This window comes from Sorex fumeus, unplaced genomic scaffold (assembly GCF_029834395.1).
Source record: "Sorex fumeus unplaced genomic scaffold, SorFum_2.1 ptg000033l, whole genome shotgun sequence".
NCBI classification, from domain to species: domain Eukaryota; kingdom Metazoa; phylum Chordata; class Mammalia; order Eulipotyphla; family Soricidae; genus Sorex; species Sorex fumeus.
Window position 1 is genome coordinate 29,812,398 of NW_026606090.1, and position 23,382 is coordinate 29,835,779.

General features: G+C 43.1%; 1 pseudogene; it reads right to left on the reverse strand.

The window, feature by feature from the left end:
- Window positions 1–22,746: 22,746 nt before the first annotated feature.
- LOC130026222 (uncharacterized) lies at window positions 22,747–22,912 on the reverse strand (annotated as a pseudogene).
- Between the last annotated feature and the right edge of the window lie 470 nt (window positions 22,913–23,382).

Genomic DNA, 23,382 nt, shown 5'->3' on the forward strand with positions numbered 1-23,382 from the left:
CAACAAATTTTGAGACTTCTTGTTACTGGTTTTGGAATATCTATATGTCATGGGGAGCTTGCCAGGCTTTGCCCTGTGGGGGAGATACTCTCGGTAGCTTGCTGGACTCTCCAAGAGGGGCAGAGGAATCTAACCCAGGTCGGCCGTTTACAAGGCTGCTGTGCTATCGCTCCAGCCCCTGAATTTTCTAGATCACAAAAATTAATATATTTGCTTAGAGAAGAGTTGGGTCATAGCCAGTGGTTCTCAGGGAGTTTCTCCTGGCTCAGAGCATAGGGGTGTCTTCCTGTAGTGCTCAAAGGACAGTGAAGTGCTGGTGACCAAATTAGCTCGAGCAGGCACCAGTAACATCTTCACTGTGAGACTTGTTGTTACTGTTCTTGGTATATTGAATATGCCACAGTAGCTTGCCAGGCTCTGCCCTGTTGGCGGGATACTCTCGGTAAGTTGTCGGGCTCTCCGAGAGAGAGGGAGGAATTGAACCCGTGTGGGCCACGTGCAGGGCAAACGTCCTACCCGCTATGCTATCGCTCCAGCCCAATCAATTAGTACCTAAACATATTAGTAAAAATCCTTCATAATCTCACTTTCTTTTCTAACTGCAGTTTAGGTAAAATGGTTACAATGGTGTTTAAATTTATAGCATTGCTATATATAGTTACTGCACCAAAATGGACAAAATCCCCCGCCACTGTCCTTCTATCACCTCTGATCTGATTTTCGTTTTCCCACACTCTTCGCCTACTGTTTACACATCAGTTTTGTGATCCAAGGCCAATAGTGTCTACCCCCGCTTTTTGTCTGCTTTTTTTAACAATTCAGTGAATAGTCTTCCAAATTTTCTTATAGACATATTAGCACATACATAAACTTACGTACATAAACTTACTAAAAAGGTACTTTATTACATTTAAATAGACCATAATCAAGTTCTTTCTCTTTCTGTTATTGTTGCTTTTAGGCCACACTTGGTGGTGCTCAGGGAGCCACTTTGCAGCCCTGGGCTTGGAGTTACTCCAGATGGCAGTCAAGGGACCATGGGCTGCCCGGGACCAAACCAGGTTTCTCGCATGCAAGCTATGGGCCCAACCCATTATCTCTGTGGCCCCCACCGATTTCTTTTAGACATTGTGCCATTTGCTCCCCATCAGCTCTTTGGTTTGGGGTGCAGTGCTCACTGGGGTGCAGCCTGGTTTCAGTGTGCTGGAGATCTTATCCTTCACTGTAGAATCTGGCATCGGGACCCGCAGAGGCGCAGGATCACGTGGGCACAACTGATCCCCAGTCCACTCCTCACCCTCCTCTAGCCTGAAAGGCCGGCAGCTGCCACTGACCACCCAGGTCAGTGCATTCCTCGTATGCTGATGGTTAATGTCACTTTAATGGTGGAATTACTGTTCACACAACATAAACTTCACAGCTTTAAAGTTTATATGTAATTCGAGGATAATTTTGGGAGCTGCAGGACTTAATTCCTGGCTCTGGCTCAGGAATAACTCCTGGAGGGCTTAGAGAACCCTCTCGGGTACTGGGGTTCAAACCCAGGCATTTATGTATTTTTAATATGTGCAAGCATTATGTAACTCCAGAATATTTTCATCATCTCAAAAGTAACCCAAAGCTTCTTAGTGATCACTCCCAGTTCTCTGCTTCTGACATGTTCTGTCAGCCATGAAACTATTTTCCATATGTGTGGGTTTCTTTTTTTTTTTTTTTGGCTTTATTGAATTTTGTTTTATTTTGGTCCGATTTTGACTGTTCTCAGGACCTACTCCTGATTCTGGGCACAAAGATCACTCCTGGTAGGCTTAGAGAACTATATGTGGTGCCAGGGATTGAACCCAGCTTGGCTGAATGCAAGGCAAGCATAGTACCCCGGGAACCGTCTCTCTGACCCCTTACAGTATGTGTCCTTAAGTATCTGACTTCTCTCACTTAGCACAGTGGTTTCTAGGTAAGTGCATGCAGTCAAGTGCTGATATTTTGAGAGTGAGTATTGGTTCACAGTATACACCATAGTTTGCTTATATGTGTCTATACATATATCACTTGATAGACAGTTGGATTATCCCTCTTTTTTGTGGGGGGGGGTCACACCTGTCGATGCTCAGGGGTTACTCCTAGCTTTGCACTCAGGAAATCACTCCTGGCAGTGCACAGGGGACCATATGGGATGCTGGGAATCGAACCCGGGTTGGCCGCGTACAAGGCAAACGCCCTACCCGCTGTGCTATCACTCCAGCCCCCTTATCCCTCTTTTGTCTATTACAAATAAGACTTCTTTGTACATCTTTGTGCAAGTTTTTACATGGATGCATGCTTTCAACGCTCTATGGCACACCCAGGGAAGCAGAATTTCTAGATTATGTGACAATTCAGTGTAATTTTTGTTTGCTTGTTTGGTGGCCACACCCAGTGGTCCTCAGTGGTAACTCCTGGCTCTACACTCAGGAATCATACCTGGCAGTGCACAGGGTACCATACAGGATGCCAGGAATTAAACCCAAATTGGCTGCATACTAGGCGAGGGTCCTACCAGCTCTGCTAGCTCTCCAGCCCCTTAGTGTGAAAATTACACAGAAGTTGCAAACTTTTATGTTCCCAAAAAGTAAGTTGCAATTTAAAGGTTTGGCTGCAAGAGTGTTCAGGGAATGGAGTCCTTCCTGGAAGTGCTCAAGACTTGGGGGACATGCGGTACAGGGAATTAAACTGAGCCTGGCCTCACATAAGGCAAATGCTTAACCCCTATACTATTTCTTTGGTCACACAAATTTTTTATACTTAAAATATAGTAGGTATATTTCTCTGCAGAGAGATTAAAAATAATATTTTAGTAGATGTTTAGTATTTAATTGGGTAAGATGATCAAAACTTTTTTAACTCAGGTGGAGAGTGTAGTATAGGGCAACGTTCAAATGCTTGCCTGACACCAGGCTGACCCCAGTTCAATCCCCAGCACTGCATATGGGCCCCTCCTCAACATCTCCAGGAGTGACCCCTGAGCACAAAGCTGGGAGTAAGTCTTAAACTTTTATGGGAATGGTTCAGAAACTCTCTCGTCCCTCTCTCTCTCTCTCTCTTTTTACTTTAATGCCATAAAAATGAAGAGTGCATTGTTCTGCTTCTTACAGTTAGCTGTTTTAAACTTCTATACATATATTAACTGAGAAGTTATTTGATAAAAAGAGATGTACAGGGACCATAGCATAGTACAGCAGGTAGGGCACGTGACAGACCTAGGTTCGATCTGGCAACGCAAAAGATCCCCCAGCACTACCAGAAGCAATTTATGAGTGCAGAGCCAGGAGTAACCCCTGAGCATTGCCTGTGGGCTTCCCTCTCCAAAAAAAAAAAAGGAGAGATACATGCTTTAATTATTTTATTGAGGCATGATGACATATAATACACTGTACCAATTTCTAATACAAGTTGATAAGTCTTGATTATGTACACAACCAAGAAACCTTGACTACACTAGAATAATATAATGCCCACCCCCTACAAAGTTCCTTTCCTCTCTCAACCCATTATTTTGTTTTGTTTGGGGGCCACGCCCAAAGGTGCTCAAGACTTACTCCTGGCTCTGTGTTCAGAAATCACTCCTGGTGGGCTCCCCAGACCATAAAGGGTCCCAGGGAGCAAGCCTGGGTTGATCGTGTGCAACGCGAGCACCCTTCCTGCTGTACTATGACTCAGGCCCCTCTCAACCCATTCTTTTATTTTAAATTTTTTTATTTTGGCTGCGTGCGAGGTAAACGCCCTACCGACAGCGGTAGGGCGTTCGCCTTACAAGCGGCCAACATGGCCAACCCGAATTCGATTCCTCCGCCCCTCTGCCCCTCTCGGAGAGCCCGGCAAGCTGCCGAGAGTATCTCGCCCGCACGGCAGAGCCTGGCAAGCTCCCCATGACGTATTCGATATGCCAGACACAGTGACAACAAAGTCTCCAATGGAGACGTTACTGGGCCCGCTCGAGGAAATCGACGATCAACGGGAGGGCCTTCACCTTTACCTTTACCTTTACCTTTTATTTTAATGAATGATCGTAGATATATTTACAGACTCACAGACTTCATAATTGTGTTTCAGTCAGACAATGTTCAAATACCCATCCTCTAGCAGAACCCATTCTCCACACCAATGTTCCCAGTATCCCTCCCACCACCCCCACCCCTTCCCACCTTCTGCCTCTGTGGCAGGCACAATCCCTATTACTCTCTCTGTCTTTTTGGTCAACCCATTCTTATCCTTTCACCTGACACCAGGCAATTTCTAATCTACTTTATATCAATATGCATAAGTTCGCATTTTATAGAATTTTATACAAAGTAAGACAATATAATGGATACTTCTTTTTGTCTGACTTTTTTTACTCAGAATATTTTGAAGTCCATCCAAATTGTTATTTGTATCAACAATGTGTTCCTTTTTGTGGCTATTTAGTATTATAATGTATGACTGTACTAATTTTTTTTTATTTAATAAATCTTTTAGTGGAAATGATTTGTTCCAGACTTTGACTCTTAAAAAGTAAAATCCTCCCCAAAAAGGAGTTCAAGTATTTTGTACATTTGCTTTTATTTTTCTTTAGTAAACTCCTAGTGGTGGAGTGGCTTGGTCATATGGTAAGTACATGTTTCACTTTCTCTCTAGTTTTTGGGACCCACCTGACAGTGCTCAAGGATTACTCTGGGCTCCATGCTCAAGGGTCACTCCTGCCGCGGCTTGAGGTACATATGGGATGCCAGGGATTGAACTTCAGTCAGCCGTGTGCAAGACAAGTGACCTTCCTGCTGTCCTATTTCCCAGGTCTTCAGGTAGACAGATGTGTAAGTTCATGTTCTCTTAGACCAGACAACAGTGTACCTTTATCTTCTTGTGATGGGGCTTTGCTAACTATTTTATGCTTCCAAATTACAGTCTAACTCACTACTGAATTCTGTGGGATTTCTGCTGAAACACACTTTGGGCCATTAGATGGCATTAGGTTGACTGCAACTGCAACAGATGAAGAATAAGTAGTGAGGATGTTGGAGTGCTTGTTGGGACACACATTCCAGACCAGAAGGAGAGGAGTCCAGCAGAGATTTAAGGGCCCATCACATCAGCAATGAACTCCAGATCAGTGGCCTGTGGAGAGTGTCTTCTTCAAAGTAAAGAACATGTCCATGTCACTTACACTTTCCAGCACCTGGAAGGGATTCAGGTTCTGGGTACAACATAGTCTACAATTTGAAAGATGCCTTTGGTCCATTTTACTAAATAACAAAGAAGTTTCCCACTTTGAGTAAGAAGAGCAATGATCTCTAAAGCAAATTCAGCAGCCATTACAAAAGGGGCCTACAAAAGTCACATCATTAACATCAAATCAGATTTAATTCAAGGGTTTATTATAAGTCACACATACACACACACACACACACACACACACACACACACACCTTTTTTAAACTGCTTTATTGTTCTGGTACTTTTGGGATTTAAGGTGCTCTGTGCTAGAGGGACAGAAAGGAAGATGGGGATGTTTAATGAAATTACAGTACTGGCTGCATGTTTTCCCTGAATTTTATCTTTCTCTCTCCCAGCCCTGTTGCAGGTTAAGACAATTTGGAGGGATGTCTCCACACTCGTCCCCTCTCTCAAATCAGCCTGAAGACTGGGATTGCAAAATTGAGAAACGTTCTTGTCTGTCAAGACACCACTTCTATAACTCCTTGATTTATGGGTCTCAGAGCAGAAGGGTGAAAATTTAAAAAATTACCTGACAGTTTTCAAAGGAGACCAGAAAGTGAAAGGTTAAAAAGACACACAATTTACCCAGCAGATCGAATGTTCTTTCCTCCATGCTAACAGTGCATAGTCTCTTTGCATATACCCTGTCTTCTCTCCCCAGCCCCCAATACACAAACATCTAAATACTAAAAATTACTAATTCTTTTCTGAGTTTTTCATCTGAGGAAGTAGTAATCACATATTAGTTGAGAGCTTCGTGTTGAAGTTTGCTTTTCACTTAGCAGAAAACACCCTCTCCTATTTATTAAGAAACTACTGTATCATTTATTCATCACATATTCACCATGCTCTAGACACTATGTTATTTTCTTTCACACAACTGATTTCTTTTAATGTAGCTCTTGGGAGGGGTATATTTATTCATTCATCGTACAACTGGTAGATAGAGAAAAAAATATTCAAACAGAGGGATGTATCCCTCTCAACTTGCCTCGGTTTCTTAACAATGAGGACAGAGAAAATGAAAGGTTAGTGTAATCAGCTTTGATTTTCTACAGATGGAGCATTGTTATTTAAATATAATTTCTTTTTCTATGCTATAGTTTCTGGTTTTAAAAGATGGTTCAATGACTGAGCTAAAACTAGATGCATAGCATCAGTCATTTAGATTCTCACTTGTTAGTCATGCCAGAAAGCGTTGCACCCTGCGTATGGATTTGAAATCCCTGGCCAAGTTCCAACTTTGTGAAGATGAGATATAAACAGTCCCATGTCTCACCACTGAGTCATTTTAACTGTCACTGTGCTTTTGCTCTGTCAATATGTAAAGTGGTATGTACTCCTCCTTGCAAATGTGTTAGAGTTTAAAAGGAAATAAAAGAATCTAATAAACATCACTATAATAGTGGTGAGAGTAGAATTTGGACCACACCTAGTAGTGCTCAGGAATTACTCCTGGCTCTGTGCTCAAGGATCATTCACGATGGTGCTCGGAAATCAAGGTTGTCTATGTGCAAGGCAAGTGCCTTACCCTGTGTTCTACCTTTCCAGTCTCAACAATCTAATTTTTTACAGAAAAGTTCTTGTTAGCTCCTTAAAATTCCTTCTTTGATTCTTTCTTTCAGTACTTATTTCTTTTACTTTCCTTCTTCCTTTCAGGGGCTTGGGCTATTCCTGGTAGTACTCATGGACTACTCTGGTGCTCAGAAGGCCATTGATGGTACCAGGGATCAAACTTGGGCCTTTTGCATGCAAAGCATCTGCTCCAACCTGGTGAACTATCTAACTTTTCTGTTGCTGCTGTCTGGGGACCACACCTGGCAGTTACTCCTGGCTCTGTGCTTGAGAATCAGCACTGAGGCTTGAGGCACCCCATGCAGTGGCAGGATTTGAACCAGGTTCAGCCACATACAAGGAAAGTGCCTTATCCCCTATATCATCTCTCCAGACCCCACTCTAATCTTAGAACATTTTCATCCCTTATAAAAGAAACAGTTACCCATTGGCTGTCGATTCCCTTTTAAAACCCAGCAGCTCCCCCACCACTGATTTTTCTGTTCAAAGCAACCATAAATCTACTATCTACAAATAGATTTGCCTATTTGCCTGTGACTCTATAGATTTGCCCATTCTGAACATCTCATATAAAAGGAATCAAGAGTCGTTCATGTTGAATCATGAACCAGTAGTGCATTTATTAAAAAAGGATTTTTTAATGTTCAAAGAATCAAATACATTCTTTATGAGGTAATGAATAGGTATACTGAAGGTAAACATATAATTAGTTATGTATCAAAATATCCTATTTTGATTGTGCCAAGGTAGAGTATTTTTTTCTTTGCATATTTTGATAGACAGCTGAGTAATTTGAGTTCAGAAAATGATAATTACAAATAAATGCTAAAGTAAATAGGACATGTTCTTTTCCTTAAATTTGACAACGTAGCTCTCTGTTTCTGAAAATGCATTATTATGAAAAGTTCATAGTTCAAACGCATTCACCAAGCAAAAATTTCTGAAAAACTGAAAAACAGTGGGTACTTGAAAATTAATGAAGTGATAGATTTTCTTTAATCAAATACCAAACCGTAGTTTTTTTTAAGCACCTCATTTTAAAATAAGAATATTCCATTGTCTCATAAATAAGGCAAACTCCTGGGCTTTCCATTATGCAGAAGGAAATGGGACTCGAATGGTCCCAACTGCCAGCTGCCTGTGGGGCATCAGACAGGAACAGTCTCTCCATCAGTCACCCCTCACTCTCCTCCCCCTTTCACAGGTTCCTTCCTGTCCTCTGCTCTGACCATCCTTTGACTCTTAGTTGCTTCCACCTCTGTCCTGGAGCTGTGCTTCTATCGCCAGATGCGTTTTGCATGAAAACAGCGAAGACCAGCACCCAAGCCTGTGGGGCTTCTGATTTTCTCTTTGCCAAAAGCCCCACGTGACAGTAGCAACACTGTGAGCTTTTAGGCCCTTTTGCAGGCACCTCAACCTTAGGGCTTCAGCAATTCAGGGGTGTCCAAGAGTATTTTGATCTTTTGTTTAATATTTTCAATAATCACCTATACTCATCCTGGTTTCCGTTTCAAAGTCAATGTTCTTCTGGTGTGAGTCAGTGTCTCAGCACAGAGAGCGCACGCCTCCACTGGACGATCCCTGATGTCCCATCACCATTCGGGCCCTCAGCACTGAGAATTAAATTATTAAACTTTCCTTTACTCATTTCTTAAGTTAGTTTTGTCTTTATTCTGAAGCAGATCTAAGTCTCTGGCACGCAGAGCAGCAGAGCTCTTTTCCTCTTGTTGCTTTGCTATCACAACCAGATGTGTTGCTGCTTTGGGAGGTGCTAGGGGCTCAGGACGTGCTCAGGGGCCATTCATGGCAGGGCCTGGGAGGCTGCAATGTCCACAATGGAAACCAAGGTTCCGAAAGGCAAGGCATGTAGTCCAGCTCTTTAACCACCTCCCCGGTCAGCACGTGGGTTCTTTGGAAAAGACGACAACAGCCGTCTAACAAGTTTGGCTTCAGTGAACATCCGTGCCCCCAAACTTTGTTGCCGGAGTGTGATAAAAGGGATCTTTAAGGCCACATTGGCCCACATTTACCCATTTATCATCTAACTCATCACTGATCAGGTGAACAAAAAGTAGCTCACTGTCACTGTCCTCCCGTTGTTCATCGATTTGCTCGAGCGGGCCCAGTAACATCTCCATTGGAGACTTTGTTGTTACTGTGTTTGGCATATCGAATACGTCTCGGGTAGCTTGCCAGGCTCTGCCGTGCGGGCAAGATACTCTCGGCAGCTTGCCGGGCTCTCCGAGAGGGGCAGAGGAATCGAACTCAGGTGGGCCATGTTGGCTGCGTGCAAGGCAAACGCCCTACCGCTGTGCTAACAAAAAATAGCTGTACACCTAATTCTGGGCATCAAAAAACTATTGCTCGCTCACTTTTCTTGCTTTATTATTCTTTCTCTTCCTCCCTCCTGCCCTCCCACCGTCTTCCCAGGTGCTCCAACAACTTTAGGCAGAACATTAGATATTATGCATTCTCTTAACCTAAGATTATGTTCTTATGGATATATCCTACAGAACTAGCCCAACTCATCTAAACTGTTATTTTCTTTTGTGTTCTTAAAAAGAAACAATTATTTACTATTTTTTATGTCCTGGAAATGTGGCAGTGAATTAAACAAAGTTTGTGCTTGTTTCAAAGGCTTATGGTCTAGACCTGGGAGATAATAAAGTAGATGATCGGTGAACAAAAATGCTAGGAACGGGAGAAAAAGAGAGCAGATTAAGAAGCAGAGGCAGTCCTGGAACCCTGGCTAATCCTAACCCCCAAGGAACATGCCTCAGTACACTGAATTTCAGCAAAAAGATGAAGTGAAGAGGTGAAGCCAGTGACTATCGTGGAGAAAGCGTTCCTGGCAGACAAGACAGCTGCAAAGGCCTTGGGGCCAATGGTGCCTCATGCTCAAGGAACAACGAACAGGCCAGTGTCCCTGGAGCAGTTAACACAAGATCCAAGAGCTGATGGAATACAGGAACATCTGTAGAAGAACTGTAAGCGCTTTTACTCTGGGGTAAGGATTTTTTCACTTGCTCTGTAAGGGGAAGCTACCGGGGAGCTTTATACCTGCCATGATTCAACACACATTGGATTGCAACTAGCCTTCAAGAGGCAAGGCATGAGCAAAGATATCTATTCTGAGACTTATGTAGTAACCCAGGAAAAACAATGATGGTGACTTGAATGTGGACAGCAGTGGAGATGGTGAGAAGGGGAGACCCATTAAGTAAGATTTGAATATTGTGCGGGACAAGAGAGGAAGAGGAGCACCCAGTTACCTATAAGGTGAATCCCTTTCAAAGAGGTGGCAAAGTATGTACTTATTTAAAAAGAGAAGGCCGCATGGCCAGGAGATAGTGGTTCATGCACCCAAACCAAGTTTGATTCCTGACTCTCCATGGTCCCCCTGAGCATCACAGGTGCAGCCTTGAAGGCCCTCAGCATCGTTGGGGTGACCCAGAACCCCCATCACCATGGAGCCTGAGCCTCATGGCATCCGCAGGCCCTGCACTGAGCTGCTGGGGTCAAGAATCACTAGCAGAGTCCCTGAGCCTCCTCAGTACCACTTGGAAGTACCACCTACAATAAATTAAAAATATATCTAACGGGGGTATGGTGCCGCCAGCAGGTCAATCTGTACCTGTGAGGCGAGTGCATCAGCAGCCTGATGGCATCTTCAGACTTCCTGTTAATCGTCGATTGCCTCGAGCAGACCCCAGTAACGTCTCCTTCATCCTAACCCTGAGATTATATTCAAGGCTCTTTAGGAGAATGAGACCCATCATTGTTACTGGTATTTGGCATATTGGGTACGCCACAGGAAGTTTGCCAGACTCTGCCGTGTGGGCAGGCTACATTCGGTAGCCTGCCAGTTTGTCCAGAGTAGGAATGAGATAATAAGATGTCATAATAAGATGTCCCCTCCAAGGGGCCCCAGCGGCGAGGACAGTCAGACTTCCAGATACCCCAAAATTGCTGTTGTGCCTTTGGACAGACCCAAAAAAAGTGGGGTAAAGTTTACCAAGAAAGGAAACGGCCAAAAGTTAGGTATGTGGGAGACACACCCACAAACCACCTTGAGCTCAGCAATATAATTGGAGGCATGGCCTCTCTGGTTTCTGATCAAACTGCTTAGTGGCCGTGATCCCAGAGACTGAGAAACAAATCTCAAAACCCAACGGCTATCGGCAGAAATGCATCTGCTCCCTGCAGTAGGTTATCGGAGCTGGGCCAGCCCAGGTGGGAATAGGTTTCGTGCCTTGGCCTGTTCCCCCCCGGCGGCCCAGTGCCGCCATCCTCCAGAGGCCACTGGACAGTCAGGTTTGGGCCCTCAGTGACGAGACACTCGGGGCCTCACGGGATGGGGTAGAGCTGGTCCTTTCCTTCCCACCCCAATGAGGCCCCAAGTCATCGCCCACGAACAGCCTCTCTGGCTCCTGTTCAAGCTTCTTAATGGCCATGATCCCAGAGACTCAGAAACAAATCTCGAACCCAGCGGCTTTTGACAGAAATGCGTCTGGACCCAGCAGTAGGTTACTGTCGCAGGGCCACCCCAGGGGGGGAAAGTGTGTTGTCCCTCCGCCTGCTCCCCCTTGGCAGCTCGGTGGCTGCCATCCTCCAGAGGCCATTGGACAGTCAGGTTTAGGCCCTCAGTGATGAGACACATGGGGCCTCATGGGATGGGAGTGGAGCCAGCCCTTTCCTCCCCATCCCAATGAGACCCTGAGTCGCCACCCATGAACGGCCTTTCTGGCTCCTGATCAAGCTCCTTAATGGCCATAATCCCAGAGACTCAGTAACAAATCTTGGAACCCAGCAGGTTTTGGCAGAAATCCCTCCAGATTTAATTGTTAAAATTTCAGAATTTCAAAATCGCGTGGCCACTACTGCAGCCACACAACATCATATGTTATTCTTAACCAGCAATAGAAAACAAATTGTCTACTGTTGCTTTCAGCAGATCTGAATGTTGGGGCAAAATCCCAGGTAATAATGGTGGGTCTGGTGTCAGAATATTGAATGTGATCAATGTAGAGAGAGAGTAATGTGGAATCACTGTACTACAAGTAGGAGGAGGATGTGGGATGGAGGTATACTGGGGTTTTTGGGGGTGGAGAATGGGCACTGGTGAAGGTACGGGTGTTTCATTGTATGACCGAGACTTAGACCCGAAAGCTTTGTAACTGCTCTCACGGTGATTCAATAAATAAAATTATAAAAAATGGGGAAAAAAAAGTAAGGTGGAGTTCATGCACAATTCAATCAGCTAATCAGTGGCTGAATAAATAGCAGTACTCCCACATAAAAAATATACATATATATAACACATGTTAGATATGTCAGCATAGGGGCTGAAGGGATAGGATAGCAGGTAAGGCTCATGCCTTACACACAGTCAACCCAGGTTCAATCCCCAGCATTTCATATGGTCTCCTGAGCCCACCAGAAGTGATCCTTAAATGCAGTGCCAAGATTAAGCCTTGAGCACTGCTGGGTGTGGCCAAAAGCCAGAGACCAACAAAAAACAAACAAAAAGATGTATATCAGCATAGTAACCTCCTACTTGGCTTTCTAAACACATCTCATACAATAATTCCTTTTTTCTTTATATAACTTTACTAGATAGTCTAATAATCTGTTACTATATTACTCTATACTTATATGAAACTCAATGGAATGACTTTCCCGAATTATAATATTTCTTTTTAATTAAAAATTTTCTGTTGTTGAAGTAAGAATAATTTGCAGGAGTACAAATGTTTACATGTAAAATGTTGTCATACTACATCCCACCCCCAAAGTGCCAGTACATGTCCACTGTTGTCCATCGGTCCCTTTGCCCTGCTCTTGGCAATTTCAATTCTGTGGTTAGCATTTAAAGGTCTGTTTTCCTTGACTATCATCTATTAAGATACATTAGTTCTCACTCTCATTCCAAACTCCTTTTCTTGTCATGTCCCTTGCCCAACCACATCTGCATAATCATCATAAAATATTTTACATATGCTTCGAATGTTTAAATAAATTGATGGATTTCCTGCTACTTTCAGACATAAAAATTGTCTTCTGCAGTTTCTTCAAAATATGACTAAAGGGTAAAATGTGATAGTTATGTGTTTTCTAAAGATGACTATTTGGGGGAAGGGGTTATTTGTCGCTCAGGCATTTTGTAGCTGCTATTATTCATTTTTAACTATTGGGATGTATTTACATAGACATTTAAAAATATAATTTTCACAATAATGAGCTCTTCAGTGGTCTGTCCACTTTGCAACTCACAAATCTGGGTTCACCTCAAGTTTAACTGCCCATGATTGTGTAGTCATGGACATTTCCTCACTGAACTACGAAGACAAATAAGAGTGCCTAATACCATTTGATTGTTGGCATTAATTAGTGTACAGAATAATAGTGGCATATTATAAGCCCACACAAAACAGCACAATCTTCTATCCTCACCACCACCATCACCATCAGTTAAGAACAGCCAAGACTATTTGTGGTATATCTTAAAATCTTAAACTGTTTCCACCCAATCAAAACCAACCATTCATTGCAGTCAGTTCATTAAAAAACTATTTGATCTGGTAGGGACAATTTTCGCTAGCTTCGCCCCCTCTCCCAGTGCCTTTCAGAAGATCATTTGGGGTATTACAGAGAAACAGACAACGGGAAAGAAACATGCTTCCCCTTCAGTCAGTTTTTTTCCTCTTTGTGAAAGTTGCTGCAAAACAAGAACAGTCATTTAAACAGCAAGGATTGACTCTTTTTATTTTGGGACAATACCCTCTTTTTTTCTGGACATTATCAACGAGTTGATAAGAAAGCAAAAGAAGCAGTTAAGTGTTCAGTTTGTATTCAGGACTTGCTCACTATCATCACTAAATGGTAGAAAGTTTGTTGGACAAAGCAAAATCATCAGTTGCAAGCAAACAAAAAAAATATTTTTTTTAACTTGAACTTCTACTCATTTTTACCTTAAAAGCCTGATTTCAAACCAAAATCACTTTTTGGATGAAGGTAAGTTTATTTTGCCCTTTGACCTAAATGTTCTGTGGATATCTTGTAATGTCCAAGCTATTTGTATATTTTGTAAAAATCCAAGCTATTTGTATATTTTTGTTTCCATCTCTTCAGATTAACTAAAGTTCTCCCTATGTTGTAGCTTATAAAGGTGGGGGAAGGTGACCTGCTTAGTTCTGTTTGGCCATGCTTATGAAGATATGTTTCTTTGGGGAGCAGAGCTAGGGGTTGAGGGACCCGATGCAAAGCTATGCCCAGAATCTTGCAAGGTAAATGAGCTACTGCCTGAGTCATAGCCCTGAGCCCTGAATGATGTCTCTATTAATCCCATATGTCAGCCTCTGAATCCTAAAATCTTCCAACTTTTTAAGTTTGTAGAGGTAAAGGTGACGATCATTCCTCAGGAAATCTCTCTTTAGGCCTTTGTTCTTCACTTCTCTGCCTCATTTCCCCCAAAACAAAGTGTCAGCTTGGAAATTGTTCATTCACAGTATCTTCGACTAGTTTTCAGGATAATCATCTTGATTTTTTTTTATTACTCTATCTCTGACACCTAGCATGAAACAATTTGCTCCTGAAAAAGATGCCACTAATTTCTTATTTTTAACAATAGATAAACGTATTGTAAATTAACCAAAAAGAAATCTGAGAGACAGCACCAATCTCAACATTTATAAGTAGATAACACAATGTTCCTTCGAGACGGGAATATGAAAGGAGGCCCCCAGAACCATGCCACCGGACTCCGCGCCAGGCTGTGGGGCGAGTGAGAGCCCTCCCCACCCCAAGGGACCCTGCCCCGGCAGCTGACCTCCACTGCCCAACCACTGCCGTGCTTCAGGCCGCTTTCCAGACACATTATAAGACACTTCCTATCTATCTATGCCTCTAGGAGAGCCCAGCAAGTATCCTGCCTGCACAGGCAGAGCCTAGCAAGCTCCCCCTTGCATATTCAATATGCCAAATACAGTGCTGACAATAGGTCTCATTCTCCTGACCCTGAAAGATCCTCCAATCGTTGGGAAAAGACAAGTAAGAAGAAGCTGCTAAAATCTCAGGGCTGGGAGGATTAGAGATGTCACTGGTGCCCACTCGAGTAATTCGACATCAACGGGATAACAGTGATACAGTGAATACAATGCTGCAAATTACTCATCTCTTACTCTGGAAAGGGAAGTTTTGTTAGAGTGTAAAGGATCAGTTTGTTTACATGCTAGCTAGGCATTTACCAAAATCAGAGATGACTTCATTTGCAGGACAGGCCTAATTTGGAGAGAGGAATTGTTGAACTACTGTTAATTGACTGTATCAGGGGCTACTCCCAGCTCTGGGTTACTCCTGCTGGTGCTCAGAGGAACAAGTGGTATTGCTGGATTCGAGGCAAGTACCTTAATCCCTGTACTATCTCTCCAGTCCAAATATTGTTTTTTTAAAAGATAAATTATAAGGGAGAAGTTTTTTAAATTCCACAAAACTCAGAGACCAGTAAAAAGACTGTGCGATGCCTGCTTATTCTCTAACCAAATGCACAGTGGGTATTTCCACGTGGACTTTAACGTTTTTCTTACTGGGTTTCTTCCTTTTTCCATATATGTAATCGGGTATATTCCTAGCCAATCTCTAACTACAACACTAAAGGACAAACACAATGTTCTTATCTTTGCAGGTTTTCCCTGCTTCAAAAGGGACAAGTGTTCTGGCTTTTGGAAAACTTCTGCTGCAGAAAATTAGACAATAGAATTGATGATAGTTCTCTTACTTCAGTTACAAAGGCGTTCAATGGGTGGGTCCCACTCTTCCTTAGAAATAGTATTTATATTAGTTCAACTGTTAGCACAATATTGGTTTAAGTATCAGTGGTTTCGGGCCAGAAAAATAGTACCTCAGGTAAGATGCTGACTTGTATGCAACTGACCCAGATTCGATCCCCATCATCCAAATAGTCTACCAGGAGTGATTTCTGAGTATAACCAGGAGTAACTCCTGGTGTGGCTCAAAAACCAAAAGAAAAAAAATAGTGTTTTTTTTTCAAAGGAACTCTACAAACTTCCATTTGTGTTCCATTATTCCATATTTGTGCTAACATAAATTTTGGTGGGATTTACTTACAAAAACTTCATTGTCTCTGTTTTGTATTTCTGTTTATTTTCCCCAATATAGGCAGGAAAACTATGAAATGTATGATGGATACCAACAAGCTTTAGGCAAAGAAATTCTACCAAAGGTCTTCTGGAATAAAGTCCTACTAATTTCTGTGATTTAAAATGTAGATTGACTATCCATAAGTAAATATGCATTTTAAGTACTATTTTTAAGCACATCTAATGAAAGGATATTTGAGATTCTTTTTTTAAATTTTTTAATGAAACACCGTGAGATACAATTACAGAATTACACACTTTCATGATTACGTTTCAGTCATACAATGGTCAACTAACCATCTTCCACCAGTGCCCATTCTCACCATCTATGCTCCAGGATGCCTCCCGCCACCCACACCCCATACTACCCCCCCCCCCACTCCACCTCTGTGGCAGGCACATTCCCTTCTACTCTCTCTCTCTCTCTCTCTCTCTCTCTCTCTCTCTCTCCTTTTGGGTGTTATGGTTTGCAATACAGTATTAAGTGGCCATCATGTTCGGTCTAAAGTCTGCTTTCAGCACGCATCTCCCATCCCTGGAAAGGCCTCCAAGCATCCTTTGCTTGGTGGTCCCTTTTCTATCTCAGCTGCCTTTTCCCCGAGCAATGTGAGGCTGGCTTCCAAGCCGTGGAGGAATCCTCCTGGTCCTTATCTCTACTATCCTTGGGTGTTAGTCTCCCATTGTGTTGCTTTATATTCCACAAATGAGTGCTTGAGAAAGATTCTTTTGAACTAGAAAAATCCATTTGTGATGGAAAAAATGGTTTTTAGGTTTCATCACTAGAGGGACTGGAGAGATAGTACAATGGGCAAGGTGCTTGCCTTGCACACAGCTGACCTGGATCTGATCCCCAGCATCCATGTGATCACCTGAGGCTCACCAGGAGAGATCCCTGAGAGCAGAGCCAGGAATAATCCTTGAGCACTGCCACATATGCTCACACACACACACACACACACACACACACACACACACACACGTGCGCGCGCATGCAAACAGAAATCATCACTAGATAAGGAAATTTCCATGATGAAAGGTGAAAAGGTATAGTAAACAGAAAGGAATACTATCTAGGGATGAAAGGACCAAACAGTGATAGAAGTTACAAGCAATAACTTGTAAATTTCTCATCTCTATAATAAACTCATATCTTTGTATGCCAAAGTTGTCAACAGATACAGATTTCTAGAATAAAAAAATGCAGCCAATAATATTTCTTAAATACCTTTCAGTCCTTTATATTATCTAATCTTGTACTTACAAAAACCATCTAGATAGCATTGCTTTTTCCACACAGAATAAAAACTCAGAGAGAGAGATAAAGAGAGAGGGAGGAAGGGAGAGAGTGAGAGAACTGCCCAGTTTTCTAGCAAGTACAGTAGTGGGGGTGGGGTGGCTGGAGAGATCATACAGTAGATTAGGCACTTGCTTTGCCCATGTCAAACCCAAGTTCAGTCCCTGCCACCCCAGATGGCAGTTAATTCCTGAGTGCAGAGTCTGGACTGAGTTCTGAGCCCTGCTGAATGTAAACCCCACCCCCCTGAAAAAGTTGATATTCAAACCAAAGCAGTTTTATCCCCAAAGCATGTGACGTTTATCACCCTACTCTATTGGAAGAAAAGCCCAAATGGACATCACACTCTCGGAAAACATAATTATTTGAAAGAGTTTGAAAATTTTTTAGAGAAATACTTTTTTTTTTTTTGGTTTTTTGGGTCACACCCGGCAATGCACAGGGGTTACTCCTGGCTCATGCACTCAGGAATTACTCCTCGTTCGGCCACATGGAAGACAAATGCCCTACCCGCTGTGCTATCACTCCAGCCCCTAAAGAAATGCTTCAAGTTTACTTCTGTAGCTTGTATATATACAGAACGGTGGTACTGACTGGCTATTAAATCAATTCACTTGGTCTTGCTTGAAGGTCCCAGGCTTAGAGTTGCTCTGCGGTCTCCAGGTGAGACTTCTAGGTTCGTTGTGATCTTCATCATTCCGGGCAGCTAGCAAGAAGAAAGAATAATTCTTTGAAAACTTGAAATGTTCTTAGGCAAGTCAGAAGAAACACAGATCAATTCTGCTTATTCTGTAGGGGCACTTTAACATACGGCACATTTAGCTGCAAGGGAGGCTGGGAGAGAGAACAATAACTCTGTAGGCGGGATCTCATGCACCCTGTATGTCTCCAGGCGGTTAGGCAGATCCCGGTGGCCATCTCCTGCCACCCGCATCCGGTGGTCTCACGCCACTTCCCCACCCGGGACGGCCGATGCCATGGGTGGATGAAGGAGGAAATGAGAGCCAGGCCGGTTGGTGATCAGTTGCTGTTTATTCCATTCTCCCCACGGGTCTGTTCCAACCTTATTAAGACCCCCATTCTAGTCTCAGACTGCTCCTCATTCCCATCGCCTCCTGTCTCTCCCACTCATCTCTCTGCGCTCCCTCTCACAGCCTGGGCTCTGCCTAGTCTCCCACCCACTCCTGGCCCCCCTTACGCCCCTCTCCACCAAGGGTCGCAGAATCAACATATCAAAGCCCTTCCTGACCCCTGCTGCAGACCAGGCTCAACAGCAGAAATACCATCTAGGGAACACCAAGTAAAGGGTGTTGGGAGGATCCACCCAGGATGGGAGATGCATGCTCAAAGTAGACTATAGACCGAACATGATTGCCACTCAATGCCTCTTTTGCAAACCACAGTACCCAAAAGGAGAGAGAGAACAAAAGGGAATGCCCTGCCACAGAGGTGGGGGGGGCAGGGAGAGGGGTAGGAAATGGTGGAGGGATTGGGGGTGTGGGAGGGATACTGGGATCATTGGTGGTGGAGAATGGGCACTGGTGGAGGGGTGGGTAATCGATATTGTATAACTGAAACCCAAGCACAAAAATTTGTAAGTCTACAACTGTCCCTCATGGTGTTTCACTAATAAAAATTTTTTAAAAAGAAAGAAATACCACCTAGGGGTGTTTCTCCTCTCCTTAGTCCAATAACTTGATTAACATCTTAATTAACATCTTAATTCTACTTCTTAATATTAGTTATTTTGTATGGACACAGTAAGAGATACATTAAGCTTGTAGGGGACAAGCTTAAGAGAGTTCCTCTTCTTGGGACATCTCACTATAGTTCTCAGACTACAGTGCTCAGGCCAGATTAATCTTTCCTAACCCTAGCAGGGTCCTAATTCAGTTGTTACTTTTTGTTTGTTTGTTTTTTCATTTTTATAATTTTATTTATTGAATCACCGTGAGAGCAGTTACAAAGCTTTCGGGTCTAAGTCTCGGTCATACAATGAAACACCCATACCTTCACCAGTGCCCATTCTCCACCACCAAAAACCCCAGTATACCCCCATCCCACAACCACCCCCTACCTGTGGGGCAGATGATTTCCACATTACTCTCTCTCTCTCTACTTTGATAACATTCAATATTTCGACACCAGACCCACCATTATTATTTGAGATTTTACCCCAACACTCAGATCTGCTGAAAAGGCAACAGTAGACAATCAAATGGTTATGAAAAACATATGATGTTGTGTGGCTGCAGTAGGGCCATGTGATTTTGAAATTCTTAAATTTTAACACTTAAATCTGGAGGGATTTCTGCCAAAAGCCACTGGGTTTCGAGATTTGTTTCTGAGTCCCTGGGATCATGGCCGTTAAGCAGCTTGATCAGGAGCCAGAGAGGCCGTTTGTGGGTGATGACTTGGGGTCTCGTTGGGGTGGGGATGACAGGACCAGCTCCACCCCCATCCCATGAGGCCCTGTGTGTCTTGTCACTGGAGGCCCAAATCTGACTGTCTAGTGGGCTCTGAAGGATGGCGGCCACTGGGCTGCCGGGGGGAACAGGCCAAGGCATGAAACCTGTTCCCACCTGGGTTGACCCAGCACTGGTAACCTACTGCAGGGAGCGTATGCATTTCTGCCAAAAGCCGCTGGGTTTTGAGATTTGTTTCTGAGTCTCTGGGATCATGGCCATTAAGCAGTTCAATCAGGAACCAGAGAGGCCATGCCTCCAATTACATAGCTGAGCCCAAGGTGGTTTGTGGGTGTGTTTCCCACATACCTAACTTTTGGCCATTTACTCTCTTGGTATACTTTGCCCCAAGCTTTTGGGGTCTGTCCAAAGGCACAGCAGCAATTTTGGGGTATCTGGAAGTCTGAAGGTGCGATCAGGCTGCTGATACACTCGCCTCACGGGTACAGATTGACCTGCTGGTGGCACCATACCCCCAGTTGTTACTTTTTGGATCATGACAGAATTTGTCTATGACTATGCTCTTAACTTATAGTTAAATATTATGGCACTGTGGCCTGGCGCATTTCGATGCCAGGGTAGCTCACAGCTTGCCCTGGTCATCGGACCCTGCTTTGGGGTGGTATGAAGTAAGGGCAACTGAGGCTTACATCGAGAGAACAGATGCCCAGGAGTGAATATCATTCGGAGTCAATTACCTCCCAAGTTACAAAAGCATAGCATTAACTGTCTTCCTGTGTCCATACAAAATGGACATTGCTCTGAATTAACTATGCAAAGGACTTAAGAAGAGAAAAGCAATATTTAGAAGTCAACAGAGTCTGATTAGGAGATAAAGGTAATTGACCAGTTGGGGAAGTAGAGCACAATGAAAGTTTACAAGTAAACACAGAGGAGCGGGAGCACTGTGATGGGAGTAACCCAGTAAACCTAAGTTCCCTATGGCAAAACAGAAAAAACAAACCAATTTATCCTACACTATGCTTTCATCATAGAGACACTGGGTTTTGTTGGATAGTTAATAGCCTCTGCCAATTACCCCTGGCATACACATATCATTCTTAATTTCCCTAAACACACCTAAGACAAAGCTGGAATATTGGATGGAACTATGTATAGTAAAAGAGAAGGAAGTAATGTCCAGCACACAACAGAATGATGTGTCCCACAAGATGCAGTTTGGTTACTGACACCCTCGGGTCTCGTCTCCTGCCCACCTCTGGTAAATTGATATTGGAGGTCCCATCTCAATCCAAGCACTTGACAGCCAGCAAAGGAGAAGAAAAGCATGCTCAAATTTAGCCCAAAGACAAAGACTTCTTTGGAAAGGATGTAGCTGGCAGTCTAAAAGACATTCAAAGCAACAGGAAAACAAAAGAAAATGGACTGAACTACAAGGACGGTATTGGAAAAATTAAGTTCTGAATTGTTTGTATTCAACAGTTATTTATTAAGTGTGCATAATGAGTGCTGTCTTGTGTTCTGACAGATAGAGACACAGCAGCAAGCAACCCCCCTGCATACCTTCATCATGGAGTACTGGACAAACATCATAAGTAAATGCATAAAGCATACAGTCTATAACATAGTCTAAAAAATCTCCTAGGGGAGAAAAGAAAGAAAATGGAAATAGACAGTTCCAAGGGTTTATGTTACACATTAGCTGCTGTGTCCAAATGTTCACCTTTCACTTCCTCTGGGCAAATAGATGAACCTCTCCAACTCCTTTGGACTTGGTTGTGGCCAAGTGAGTGAATGTCATTAAGAGGAACATGAGTAGATGCTTTGTGATATGTAAAGGTCTACTCCTATTTTTACAAAACACCCAGGGAACCAGAGAAATGGTAGAGCAGGTAGGTTCTGGCCTTGCACGAGGCCAACCTTCGTTTGATCCCTGGCCCCATACGAACCCCTGAGCCCCATCAGGAGTGATTTCTGAGCACAGACAGAGCCAGAAGGAAGCTCTGAGAACCACCTGGTGTGGAAAAAAAAATTACCCAGACACAGTCTCTCCACTTTTCCCATTTTTGCAATTCCTGAAAGGAAAATGCTCCAAGGCCTTGAGTGGAACCAAGATAGAAGAATTTGGGGTCCCAAAATATTATGCTTGGTTATTCTTCATCTAGAAATCCCACATTAGATTCTATGTGGACAGAAAGTAAATTACTTAGTAAAGCTACGGGAGTTTGAGGATTTATCTATTACAGAACATTATTGATTCTGATACAGTAACTGCTACCAAAATATAAATCAAGAGGCAACAAAGGAGACTGGAATCTCAAGTAAGGACAGCCAGTACCTCAGCAGGTAAGTGGAAGACCACCTGCCAACTCAAACCTCCCAACTGGGCCTTATAGAGCTGAATATTACTTATTTCAATCGCATATAGGTGGCATGGTGAACAATAGTGTTAATGCTTGTGCTTTTATTTATTCAGAGCAGGCATAAATTTACTTCTATTGCTTATTACAACACAAAGGCAAATGAAATTATAAAAAAATCAATGAAAGTCAATTTGTGATCATTTATATTATATGTCATAGTGGTATTACAAAAGCCATTGTCTGAGGATTTACTGGACTGGTTGGTGTTAATTGATGCTTAAGTTTTTAGTGTACAAATGTCTGCATCTCGCCACCCCCAAAGTGCCAGAGACATTCCATCACTGTTCTTTCTCACTTCTAGGACCATTTCTAGACTACCCTATTCCTCCTCAAACCCCATTCCATCCCCAGACCACTTAGTAACCACAGATCTGTGTCAGAATCCAGAGATTTATTTTGTGCGGCAATTTTCCATTCCCTTTCTTTATTTCTTTCCTTATTCCTTTTATTATTATTATTATTATTATTATTATTATTATTATTGGGGCTAGAGCGATAGCACAGCAGGTAGGGCATTTGCCTTGCAAGCGGCCAACATGGCCAACTCGAGTTTGATTCCTCCGCCCCTCTTGGAGAGCTGGCAAGCTACTAAGAGTATCTTGCCCGCACAGCAAAGCCTGGCAAGCTACCTGCGACGTATTCGATATGCCAAACACAGTAACAAGTCTCACAATGGAGACCTTACTGGGCCCGCTCGAGCAAATCAATGAACAATGGGAGGACAGTGACAGTGATTATTATTTTTACCATATATGAGTGAGGCAGATACTACACTTGATCTTAGCCAAAAGGCCGAGAAGCGATGAGTGAGATCATCCCTCAAGTGTCCTTCTCCCTCTAGCTTATTGAAACCTATTTTATTGTGTTAAACCACTAAAAGGTATTTACTAAACGACTGGATTGTGTCCACAAGGACACCCCTAACTAATCAGTGGTGTTTTATGATTTCTAGTCTCTTTTAAGCTGCATTTTGTTTGTTTGTTTTATTGAATCACTGTGAGATAGAGTTACAAAGCTTTCAGGTCTGAGTTTCAGTCACACAGTAATCGAACACCCATCCCTCCACCAGTGCACATTCCCCACCACCAATGTCCCCAGTATACCCCCCTTTTTCAACCTTCCCCCTGCCTCTATGGAAGACAATTTCCCCCACACTCTCTCTCTACTTTTGGGCGTTATGGTTTGCAATATAGATATTGAGAGGCTATAATGTTTGGTCCTTTATCTACTTTCAACACACATCTCCCATCCCAAACAATTCCTCCAACCATCAT